The 12,331-nt window shown below is 41.6% G+C and overlaps 1 protein-coding gene across 2 annotated transcripts in view; it reads left to right on the top strand.

Annotated features, from left to right (window-relative positions):
* Nucleotides 1-12,331, top strand: part of CNKSR3 (CNKSR family member 3) — a 167,201-nt gene that overhangs the window by 56,876 nt on the left and 97,994 nt on the right. The window lies entirely within an intron of this gene.

Here is a 12,331-nt window from a genome sequence, read left to right as displayed (position 1 = left end):
CGTAGATTCATTTTTTCCCCTTAGTTGCTTTAACACACAACCCAGACCTTTATCAGATGCATCTGTAATAAGATGACAAGGAAGACCAGGTTGAAAGCCACAAAGAGAATGAGCAGAAGAAAGAGCTTCCTTGAGATCTTGAAATTCTCTCTCACAATCTGAGGACCAAACAAACTCACTTCCCTTCTTGAGCAAAGATCTAATAGAGCATGATCTTTTAGCAAAGTCGGAAATGTACCTGGCATAGAATTCTGCCATGCCTAAAAAGATTTGAATGTCTTTTTTACACATAGGAGTAGACAAACCTGTAATGGTACGTACTAGATCATCTTTCGGTTTGACCCCATCACATGAAATGACATGTCCTAAATACGTTATCTGAGACTGAACAAATTTACATTTTTCTTTTTTCAGCGTGATACCCTTGGCTCTGAACAATGAAAGTACACATCTTAATTTCCTAAGATGTTCTTCATGAGTATTGGTGAATACTAGAACATCGTCTTGGAAAAAACATACACCTTCTAACTTCCCTAATATATCTTGCATAAGCCTTTGGAATACAGCTGCTGCAGAACACAGACCAAAAGGCATACGATTGAATTTGAAGACACCAAAGGGAGTAATGAAAGACGTGAGAAGTTTCGAATCTTCAGTCAGTTGCACTTGATGGTATGCAGAAGTTAGGTCAAGAGTAGAAAAAACTTTTGCATTTCCTAAAGAACTTATCATTTCCTTAATGTTCGGTAAAGGAAATCTGTCTTCAACCACTTCCTTATTCAGGTTGCGAAGATCAATACATAGTCTAATGTCTCCAGAATGTTTGGTGGCAACAACAACCGGAGCTATCCATTGTGCTGCTTCTACTTCCTGGATAATTCCACTGCCTTTAAGTCTTTCAAGTTCTTGCTTCACCTTACCTCTTAAACTTATAGGAATGTTTCTCAATTTTGAAACTATGGGTTGCGCATCTTTCTTCAAAACAATCTGATGTTTGTAGCCTTTTATGCATCCTACTTTAGCACTAAACACATCCGGATATTCATTCCATAATTGATGTTCAATATCTGTCACCTCTTGAACCATAACTTGAGGCACAGCATTAGGGTTTAAAACTATTCCCAATTCTTTCTGATGTGGCCAACTCAAAATGGTGTCACCAACCACAGGAACGTAAATTTTACCAGATATTTCATTGCCTTTAAAATTTATCATTGCATTAAAGTATCCTTTTAATTCAATGGGTTTACCCCCATACGAAAAAGGCAAAACATCAGGAGATAATAGGTCAACTTTACCCTCAAAGGACATCATATAATCTTCCACAGATACGAGAGAGAGCTTAGCACCCGAATCCATCATCATAGTGATCGGGATTTCATTTATCATTACAAGATCTCTTGGATACTCACACCGGACAGTGGAAATACAGTTAACATCATTTACCACTTGTAAGATGAAAGTTTGATTTTCATTATCATCAGACACTTCATTAATTTTCACATTGCTTTTGCTAGTGGACTTACAACACTTAGCAAAATGACCCGTTTTGTTGCATTTGTTGCAGACAACATGAATAGCAGGACAGTCTTTAGAATTCGCAAGATGAGAAGGTGAGCCACATCTAAAACAGAAAGTTTTGGTTTTGTTCCTTGGGTTGATGAAACTTTTAGACTTTGAATCAATTTTGTTTATGGAAGAAGAGGCTTTAGAATTCTTCAAAGTTTCAATACAAGATTGTGAATGTTCAATTTGCTTTGCAACCTTCAACACTTCATCAAGAGAAGGATCACTCTTGGACCATAGAGCCTCCCTAACTTTATCACTTTTGCATTCCAACATGAATTGGTCCCGTATGCGTTCATCTATAGAAGAGCCAAATTTGCAAAGAGAAGCGAGTTTGCGAAGCTTCGTTATATAATCTTCTATAGATTCTTCATCCATCTGTTTACTTTTGCCAAAATAGAACCTTTGTAAAAGAACAGATACCCTTGGTAAAAAATGAGTGTCAAGGCGAAGCAGAGTTTCTTCAAAGTCATTTAAAGGAGCATCACCAACCGCTCCATCCACAATAGACACTGCAGGTAAGGTCTCCAAAATTTCTTGCCCCTCCGCACCTAAACAATGTTGAAGCAGAGAAGTTTTCCTTTCAATAGATAAATTGGTTCCACAGACTTTAAATAAGTTTAAACTTTTTTTCCATTTTGGCCAAGGAATTGTTGGATCACCAGGAGAGGATAAGAAAAAAGGAGGAGGAGAAATATTCTGCATTATGACAAGAAGCAAAAAGAATGTTAAGGTGAAAGAGAAACAGAGTAACAGAGTAAAAGATTAAGTAAAAGTAAAGGATCAGTATCAAACTCAAATCCAAAGAAATACAATGTTCATATTAATAAAATAAAAAAAAAAAAACAAGTAACAATGAAATTTCCGATTGCAATATGAAACGGAAGAATATAGCAAGAACAACAGGTAAATGATGATTTAAAAATTCACACAATTTAAATATTAATGTGCACCCACAATACATAAAATGTAAGATAAGCCAAAAGTTAGAAGCTTTATAACGCAGGTGGAAATAGAAAAGAAAAGAAACTGGAAACGCACCAATTAATGTGGAAAAGAAATCAGCTGTACGTTAGAACAGTATAGCCATTATGTCTGTTTGTAGGCCTGTGATTCCTTCGTACATCCACCAGATTAGGCGAGTTTGTCTATCTGCTTTACCTATCTGCAGTACTCTGTACTGCTGCACTGTGCAATTAAACACAACGCGTACCTCGTTGCCGCGTGCCTAGTTGCTTTGCAATCGCACGCGTATTAGAACAGAATACTTAGTTGCTTGGCAACCGCACGCTCTGCTAAAGCTTGATATTGTAAAATGCAACGCGTGCGGTTGCCTGGCAACGAGGCACACACGCGGCCGATAAACGGAGAAAGACGGCGCGTGTGAATATAAACGCCGGCCTCGTTCCTAATCAAAATTAACTCGGGCCGCAAAGAGAATCGTTTCTCAATTTTTGAAGAGAAACAAAATGAAAAGACACCCTGAAAGACAAAACGTGGAATAACAAACCTTACGAAGGGGAAAGGAAAGAGATTCCCCTAAAGATTAACGGCAAAAGTAAAAGTAAAAAACCGAACACTACAAAACAAATGAGAATAGAAAAGAAAGAAAGAAATAGATATTAAATAACACACATCCCATCCTCGTCGCCAAAATGTGGTATCAAAGTTGAGTAAGAGTCCAAGTCCACGCATGTGATGATTATAGAACCATTTATTCCAGGAAACTTCATAGATAAAATAACAGGAACTCCAGCCTACAGTAAAACCTCCAGCTCCATCAACTGTCCAGCACGGAATGCTGTCCAGCTGAGGAAGAAACTAAATGCTGAAGGAGGGACCAGAAGATACCAAATGAGAACAACACTAAACAAATAACCTTAAAACATAACATACAAACATATCCTAATATACTACAAAACAATACCTACAATGTTGATAAAGATATAAATACAATACCACAGTTCCCTTCACCATTTTTGATACTTTTAGACTTTAGGAATACCAGGTTACCCATAGAAAGGATACATGGGCTGTATTTCACCTTGTAGCCCGATAGCAAAACTGACGTGTGCACATGCTTTTTGTGGCCCTGGACTTTGCTTTTGCTCCCTTGCCATTTTACGAACAGAGGCAAACATGCCTTAAGGGAGTGCACTGAAAGTGCGCCACAAAAAGGAGGTTCACTGTCGGTCCACTCCCTATAAGCAGCCTTCTGGAACAGTTAAATGAGTTCCATGGCCCCTCTAGATCACCCTATAGTCAAGTGCAAGAGAATTTGTAATCCCTCTTGGAAGTGCAGGCGGGTTGCTGCTCGGACAGACAAACGAACAACAGCTGGAAAGCAGCAGCTCCCTATTTCACTGAATGCGCTGCCACCAAGGCAGTGTGTTCCCGGCTGCCCTGTGCGCAGAGCATTAATTGTAAAAGGGCGCTCTGTCCCTGTTGTGCCTGCTAAATATTGCACTGTGACACAAGGCCTGTGCACCCTATATGTATTACAGACCCGGGTGGTTGCTTCAATGAGCGACAGTACCCTTTCTGACTCTGTTTATGTCCTTACTATTTTGCCGTCAAAAACACTGATCGCTTTTTGAACAGTTATTGTAAGGAACGTTATGGTAATCCACAAAAGTGTTTTTACTTACGGCTTCTTCATGTTCTACTTAATTTTGCATTCTCTAACAATGTCAGCTATTTCAAGGATGTTGAGTTTCTGTATTTTGCCCATGTGGCATATTTCTCTCAGATAGTGCATACTTTAAACCGTGTTGCCTCCAGGTGTTTATAAGTGGCCACGATTGAGAGCACTGGAGTTGAGACTAAAGGCAGTGTGAGATTCTTGAAATGCCTTTCAGTGGATCAAAAGGGTGTTCAGAACACATGGTCATCCAATCATTGGCCCCTCTGCAGAGCGCAGATAGCAAAGGTCTTGTGTTCCAGTTGTAATTGTTATTCTGTGCAAATATATTCAAGGAAGAATACAGTTGTAAAAACGTTGACCAGGCAAAAGTAAAAGAGAGTGCAATTTTGACAGGTGAGCGGTTGTGTTTTGGCTTTGGGGTGGTGAATTGAGAGATTCAAGGAAATGCATTTAGGAATTAGTGAAAAGAGGGTGCTGAATAGGAAAGACATGCGGTGTAAGATCGAGAAGTGGAAAGAAAAAGGGCGTACATGTTTAACACAGAGTGAACATAACCGGAGTGAATGAGACACTTTGAAGCCACTCCACAGGTCTCTAATGTTTAATTCACCGGCTCCTAATTGAAATATTTTAAGTATTATTTTACAGCAAAAGTATTTTTGTCTTAAAAAGCTAACATTTATTGACAAAGCCAATAGTCCTGTCTAGTTTTACGTGTATTTCAATTGTTGTGTTGTATTTCTAGAAGCAATGACAAAGCTCATAGGAACCAAAATATTGGTCTGAAGTGTAGTCCGTGTTAACGTCACGCGTTTAATTACACAGGTCATACCAGTTGTAGAGACCCCCACCCCCCGCACACTTTTTTCGCCTAACTTAAAGCCCTTAGACACACACTCTTTGGTTGCGCGCTGCTAAGGGCATTTTCAATATCTGACTTAATGCGTCAGCAAAAATAGCATTTTCGTTAAAGCTCTCTCGCGCTTTTTCTCTCGACAGACTCAAACTCCTTCCTTTTGATGTTTTTCCGTTTTTTGGGACCTCGTGCTTGAGTCTATGATTCTTGGGCTTTGAGGCAGATTAACCACAGTTTGTGGGTGAAGCTCACGTGGAAAAGTACTTATGTTATGACAAACCCAACAAAGCCCAGTAGCTAATAACTTGGTGTCTCGATTCCCCCCTTGATTTTCTTGTTGGGGTGAGGATTTTCCACCCCTTTTCCAGCCTTGCCTAGAAGGCAGATGTCTGTAACTGGATCTAGCGCGCATCCCCGCCATTGTCTTCGACCTTGTGTGTTGCGTTGTGTCGCTGTTTTCTTGGTATGAAAGGCCCAAGGTTCGGGGGAGTCGGCCTCCCAGCTGGACCTGTGAATCTGTTCCTTCGCCAGAGCGGCCCAGCTGTGCTCCTCTCCCACACTGTGTCCCTGGGGCTTCTACAGATCTTCATGTCACGTGCTCTATCTCCCGGGCAGAAGCTTCTCACTTCTGCTGGCCGTTTCAGTCACAGGAATTAAGTGTCTAGGAAAATAGAGTCGCGTGTAATTGCCCAGTTACGCCTCTGTGCCTGCTCACCCCTCGATCATTTGTTTGTGGTGTCCTTTAAACAACAGCATTATAGTGACGTGGCTGGTTCTCATGCAAGATGGAATTTGATTAAACAAAAATAATAATAAATGGTACAAGTCGAAACCTTTGTGAATGGTAACATGTAAATGGATTCTAAACATATTAGAGTAAGCATAAGTAAAGTAGTGGTTACCACAGGACCCACCCCAAACCAGGCAGGTTGGGGAACCATGATGTTGACTTGTGTAGCAATGACCTGTTCCCTAGGTAAAGAGGCACACGCACTCTCGGCTTCCTGTGATATATTCGACTCTTACTGTCCTCAGATGAGCACCCATTCCGAGACTTGCAACTCCCAGCACATGTCTTATCTTCCTCAAGCCCTAGAGCCTCTTCTATGATTCCGTCTGAGGATGCCGTAAAAAACGCCTTCCTGGAAGGCTTGTTTCACTTGCCTTCTGGGCAGGTATCAGAGGCCCTACAAAGGATTGTGTTATATTCATATTAATATATTTCAACATTTCCGTTGAGTTAGTCCCGTGCTGGCACGGGTTTATTTATGTACCAAAATGTGCCCATCAAACTCCTGTGGAAGTTTGTTTAAAAGGTGTGGTCATGGCTGTGGGACAGGTCTGTAATTAAGTTAATTTTCCAGTGTTTTTTTAACATGATTTCAAGTCTTGCCTATTAGTGGTTATGTTTCTTCTTTTAATGGTCATCTACTAAGGTTTTCATAGAGTCTGGGGAGAAGTTCCTCCATTCGAACATTAGCTCTTGCTAATGGGATCGTCTTTATTTAGGCCTGTAGGCAGAGTTTGGTTCCCTCTTTGTACGGTTGGTTACTTTTCAAGTCTTTACTGGTTGGTTACTTTTCAAGTCTTTACTGGTTGATCCCCTTGAACAATTTTTAGTTGCAATTCCTGCCCTTAAATATTTTTCCTAGTGGAATTTACGTCAGTCAGGAGCGATGGGAGCTGGTGGAGACTTGTTCTTAGATTTTGTTACAACTACGTGGTAAATGAAACTCTTCTCTTCCATTTTGAGTTGGTGAGATGACGTCTATGACCAAAGCTTATATGGTAATGGACGTGCCAGCACAGATTCTGTCTGTCAACGTGGGACATGTCTTCTGTCTCCATGGAGGACCAAAGGGATTTCACTGTAGAAACATTTAAGGGCAGTCACTTGACCGTTCTGCCTACCCTGGTGCACTATTAATGCCTACCTCTGAGCTCTCCCTCTTTTGTGTGTTGTTTCCTGCCTTAGATTCATCTTGACCTTCTAGAATGGGGAGACGCCTTCCATTAACTTCAGAAGGCTTACCCACCCTGGAAAACTTCTTTATCCTTCAAAACACATTTTCATTCCCATTGATTTCAACAAGATCACTTGGGGGCAACAATAAGGACCTACTTTGTGAAACTTTGGTGCACATGTTCTCTCTAATGCAACATATGAGCACGATGTTGCATGTGTTATGAGCCATCAGTTGATGAAAGTGAGGAATGAATGCAACCACAACAAAATGCTATGTATTTATTTTGCCATTGTGGACTTTTGGTTATGACCCAACTATAATTTGTCTGTCTAGCTCTCTTGTGAAGTGGTCTCCTCAAAAATCCAGGACAAATCTAAACATGTTTGGTATTCCCCAACACAAATATTTTTCCTCTTCTTCTGAATGTTGATCAAAGTCTCGGCTTCTTGTGCTCTTGGCTGTGCAAGGAGCCTGTGTGAATACCATGGCAAAATCGTACCATTTTCATTGTTTTAAATAGAAAGTGTACCTGTATTCATAAAGCCAATGTTTTTTTGGGGTGCTTTTAGTTACAATGTTCATGAAGTTTTGATTGCGGCTCTTCTGGATGAAATGATAAACCTGCTGTAATTCGAACAAGATGGCCTCTCCTAGTCCCTGCCCCTATCTATCTTTTCTCAGATTGTGACAGTCTGTAATTTTTTTCCCCCAAGTGTTTCCCCCAAAAAATAGTTTTCTAAAAGCCTTTGTTGTTACTGATGCCAAACGTATTTCCCTTCCTGGCAGCTCTTCGCCATGTGAGGCATACTTTTACTAGCTTTGACATCCTGGCTATGTAAACTGAAAACCTTTCCACCGTCTTCACAGGCTGTACAATGTGCCTGTTGAAGCACGTCTTCAGAGATGCCGGATTTTTGTTGCTAATAATAAAGACATCCACTTCGTTGTGCAAAGAGAAGCCTATGGCCGGGTAGGAGATTAAAGATTTTGTTTTCGAGGAAATGCAAGTAGCAATTTGGACTGACCTGGAAGTCCCGTAGAGCGCTTTATTTCTAGAGGGGAAGGGAGTTGCGTTCTGTTCACTCTTTAGCACCGATTTACTTCCAAGTTGTATCTTCCAGGTTCTTTGATGGTGAATAGCAGATGGAGTATCAGGGTTCACTTAGATTTCCTGTTTCCTTGCCTGGTGTAAAACTCTGGGTGCTAGTTGGACTAGAGCATTGTCTTTATTTTCACACTGAGATGAACACAACTTTAGTACCTTTTCCAGGCCTTTCTGAATTATCTCACTGATTTGGTCTCCGCTTCCCTCTTTCTATCCTGATATTACAGCCAAATATTCATGGGACTAGTAGTTCATATAAGTTTAGAACAATGGGTATCAAAAAGCAAGCTGAAGTCATACAAAGCTATATATGCCTATTGTTGGCGATTGTTTGAGAGCCACGACTTGGCAGGTATAACACTTTGTTTTCTCTACACAATGTGCCCCCTTTAAAATATCTTTCAAATGTTTAGTGTCAAGACTCGAACAATACTTAAATGTTTTCTGCATAAAGCTTGATGAAGAACACATGGATCTAAATCTAGAAATTACGGAACATTGCTCTTTTCAGGACTACCTTTGTACAGCCCACCCCATTGGGGGCTTGATTTCTGATGTTTGATAGTAAGAGTAGACCCTCGATAACATACGTTATGAAAATTCCACAATACATCCGATCATCATAAAACTTAAAGTGCACAAATAACTGTTAAAATGTTATTTATAAAATACAGTTCGTGCATCACCTTAAACATTAGAGAGGATTTTTTTTCCTCAGTTTGCTTTTTACCAGAGCAATGGCAATTCTTTAGGCTTGCGTTGACTGGGACCTTCCTGCAACTGGTGCTTCAAAGCAAAGTCTCTGGGATTCAGGAATCTAAATAAAAAATTCACTATCCTATTTAACTTTAGTAAGCAAATTTTCTAAATATCCATTAAGAGTTAAATGTCCCAAGAAAGGTCCCACAAAATATAGATTTTACTTCACTGCATTTTGTGATATAAAAGCATCCAGGTATGAAATATGTGTTGTGTGTGTTTTTTGGTGTGATGTTAATGGTTCATATTAGTGTGATGCTTAAAAAGTACTTGTGTGACTCATTACTTTCGGAGGGCAGGTATTTTTGCAGTGAATTCAACTGAAAATGTATGCCATTTACCCCCTATAACTGTGTTCGGCACAGTTTTTCAGGTGAGAACACAAATACCTGCTCAAGCACAATATTCAGCAGATGAGGATTATCACATCAACACATATTCCAACGCATTCATCCCACACACTTTAAAAATCTCATTCACTAACGTGCAAACACCCACTAGCATAGAGAGACAAAATTACACACCACACACCGTCACACCATGCCACATCATTGTATACCATGTCATACTCACTCTCTCGCATACCATTTCACCAGCAAACATACCAACACTCACTCTTTTGGCATAAGTGTTTGTACTGTTACTGTTCTGTGTACGTTGTAGTATTTAACACTGCTGTCTAACTCGCTGCACCCCTCAGAGGGTTTCTTATACTTGATTAAGCAGACATGCACTGCCTATATTATTCTGTGCATGCGAGGCAGCTTGCGTTGCCTGCACATGCTGTTATGTGTAGAGTAACCATGTACATGTTGCTTTGCCGCCTCTGTGTCTGTTGTGTCTGCTGATTTAGTTATGGAAGCAGGTGCTGCCTCTTCCGGTTTGTGTTAATAATCTTTCCACTACAAAAACCACAACGAATGACTGTACTAAAGGTTGTTGACTATGTTATATTTCAGTTACTCTCGGTGGATATTCCTATTGCTGAACCCAACGTGTGAAGATAACCCATTTGAAATAAAGAAGATAGGCTACTGTTCACCAATGTGTGTATCACGCTTGGGCAGTGTTTTGATAAGGCAGTTGTCAAAACATGTTAACGTGGTGAGCCAATAAACGGATGCTTTGACTGCCAATTGCATGCAGGAAATGCTACCAGGGTACTTTGCATCCGCCAAGTGAGCGTAGCTTAGATGTAACTGAAACCAGATAAGGCTAAAAAACACAGTGTTAAGCCATGGCCCCTTAAGACTTGTCTGAGAGGTGTCTGAACACCATCTACCATCTTGTCAGGAATCAGAGAAACATCTGTTTGACACCCGTGGGGACGTCATTAATCGGATCTATGGTGGTGTTACACAGGCTGCTTAGGTGATCCGCCATTGTGTCTCTTAACAGGGCTAACCATTACCAGGCGACAAACTGGAGTCCACCCCGGAAACCCTGTCAAATGTGTGTGCATACGTCAGGGTTCTGCAATAACTAGAACAGAAAGACAAACTTTGCTTTCCGAATTGTATACATATCTGTCCATTTTGTCACCGTGGATATGGCCTTGAAGAACCCACCATAACGTATCCAGTCCTGTACTGTACAAATCGGTGCCTACGTTGTCACCTGTGGACTTACATTTAATCCACTTTTTCCACTTAACTTTAGCAATACAGCACTAAGTTTACATGTACATGTTATATAATGCCTTTTCTACCCAGAATGGAACGGCTCTTGTATGTTTTGAATAGATCCTAACACAGTATTGCAGTGCACTGGGAGCTTTCCAGGCTTTGTGAACATGACAACAATTGTAAATCGCACTTTAAGCATAAAGGGACTCTTGGCGCTGTACAGCAGATGTTAAGTATTACCCGACACTGTGATACTCCATTTATTGACATGTGGCGGTGGTGAGGGGGGGGGGGGGAGGGAGGATGTGAACGATCCTTCTGAGAGACGAACCTGTGACCAAAGGCCAAGCACAGATTCTTGCAGGGGGTGCATTGGCCTATGGAGCCATCTGACCCGGAATGACAAGGTCGTCTACTGCGGTGTCTAATTGATTCCTCTTGGAGCAGTAGTGGCAGTAGAAGCACATGTCCCACTGTCCCCGGATCTGTTTCTCCTGCTCGAGGACGGGCCCTCCCAGCCTGCGGGACCTAGAAACGGGAGCCCGCGCTAAGAGATCACATGCCCCCTGTGGACTGTAGCCTCGAGCCCAAGACGACCTTTGCTTCGGGGCCTCTAAGTGAACTCACACCTATCTACCAGCTAGACTCGGTTATTTTAAGCGGGAGAGTCTAGACTCGCCTTCGCTGTCCGCTGCTGGTGTGTACAAGCCGTGCCGCCAGACAGACTTCTCACGACCCAGACTGCCTTTTCTCCCTCACTGGAGCCTTTATTTAGGAAGGATCTGACAGGAATGACTAATGCAGCCCCGTGCCGGAGTTCTCATCCCTCCCGTTTTGGGGGAATATTCAGGATGTTTGTGTTCTGATGTGTGTTGTGTCTAGGGGTCAGCCGGCCTGCTCTTTGCAGTGTGTAGGGCTTGGGAATGGATGCAGAATTCCTTAATGCCGCCGCATCTTGGTGCAGAAACCGGGGTGACTTATTTACATTCTGCGTTTTTCTCCACAAGACACACAGTCTTTGGGCGAAAAGGCTCGATTGCCTATCACCATAATCTACTTCCATCAGAACCCTATCGGAATTCCATAGTAACTCCTCGATTAACGTGTCTCTGATATGGAAACTCCATCTCCTAATAGTATGTGGAGTCTCCAGCTGAAATTCCAAGAGGGAATATGTAATGGCCGGAGGAATTGTGACCACAACTATTGATTCCTCGTTAAAGTCTCGTAGGATGGTTATCAGGGTCCCACTTGTAATCAGTTACCAATATCCACCTTTGTAACGTCCCACTAAAACACAGCCTATTGTTGAATCTGACCTCCCTCTCACCACTGCAAGAAAGCTTCCCATGTGCACAGATCCATGTTCTGAGAGGCTCACAGCCTGATTGGCTTTCCCACTCCACTCTGATTTGTTCGAGGCCGTGACCTAATTCATAGTTCAATACCTCGTGTTCTCTTATCCTCCCACTGCTATTTTTTTATGCTCCTACCCCTGATCTGTGAAAACCTCTATCAACACTTTAAACCCTTCACCATCAAGGAGCACCCACTGCCGAAGTGCTGATCGCTAATGAAAGCACCTTTTTCTGAAGGTAACATTTGGTGGCGCGCAGCAGAAATGTTCTAATACAGGGAGTGCTGAATAGGACGATGTTCTCTTCCTCTTTGATTTCGTTGTTTCAGTGGCCTGGAGATACATGGGCTACTTCCCAGGTTTTATAAGTACAGTTTCGCATCACCCAACACCCTTCTAGTGCAACACAACAGTCCAATATATCAATACGATCATTAAAGTTGTTGCTTTGT

Source organism: Pleurodeles waltl, chromosome 5 (assembly GCF_031143425.1).
Source record: "Pleurodeles waltl isolate 20211129_DDA chromosome 5, aPleWal1.hap1.20221129, whole genome shotgun sequence".
In the NCBI taxonomy this organism is placed as follows: domain Eukaryota; kingdom Metazoa; phylum Chordata; class Amphibia; order Caudata; family Salamandridae; genus Pleurodeles; species Pleurodeles waltl.
Note: the sequence above shows the minus strand (reverse complement) of the source record. Positions and strands in the feature narration are given on the sequence as shown.